The sequence below is a fragment of the Bison bison genome, unplaced genomic scaffold (assembly GCF_000754665.1).
Source record: "Bison bison bison isolate TAMUID 2011002044 unplaced genomic scaffold, Bison_UMD1.0 scf7180017846244, whole genome shotgun sequence".
Lineage (NCBI taxonomy): Eukaryota > Metazoa > Chordata > Mammalia > Artiodactyla > Bovidae > Bison > Bison bison.
In genome coordinates this window covers 5725-6630 of record NW_011476817.1, presented here as the reverse complement: position 1 = coordinate 6630, position 906 = coordinate 5725, and positions in this window count along the sequence as shown.

The window sequence follows — 906 nt, the reverse complement described above, 5'->3', positions numbered from 1 at the left end:
AGGTGCTTTACCAGCTGAGCCATGAGGCTGAGTCCCTTGTTAACTCTGGCATCCCAGCCAGCTCTGTGCTTTTGAAGCGGGATACCTGGGCCGCTGCAGGAGTTCATAGTGTTGGGGTACTGACCCGTGAAGATGAAGAGAGACCTGTGGCTTCACCCTGAAATGTCACTTTCACCTGCAGATTTGGGAACGTGATTGTCATGTGGATTCCCAACAGCATGTAACACAGGGTCGATTGCAAAGCACATAGGAGTTTTAGAGATGAGACTAGAGTTCAGATAGAGCTCCTGCTTCTGTCTGGTCGCTGTGCGGGAGCACCACCTTCCTCAGGTAGGGGGCCTTGGAGAGGCATTTCCTCGGGGTCTTGACTGTCATCTGGAGAAGACAGGCTGGCCCTGGACACCCCCCTCACTTGGGACGAGCACTGGAGGCCCCTGAGGGGACATCTTCCAGCCCTTGATGGTTAAAGGGCTCCTGGCTGGAGCCTGCTTGTCTGGGTTGAGACCTGGTCCTCCTGGAAGGTTGGCTGTTGGTAGACACGGGTGGAGGTGGAAGGCAGGACGTACGGGCCTCTGTCAGGCGAGACGGGCACAGCGGACTGTCGGCAGAAGCAGTGCCATGTCTTGGGCACTCACACCTGTGGCCCTGGGGAGCCTGCTGCCTGAATGAAGGTGACGGTTGGTCCGGGACAGGTGCCACCTTTAGTAGGGCGGAGCGCGTCTGTTGCTGCGGGAGACCTTGGGGGTCACACAGGGCAGGCTCCTTCCTGCACGTGGTTTCGTCTTGCATCGCTTGCTGTCTGTGTAGGGTTACACGGGAACACACCAGGAGGGCTCCAGGCCTTCTCAGGGATCAGGTATGGAGGGAGCTGCTGCAAATTTAATGAACTGGTTGCTCATTGTTGCC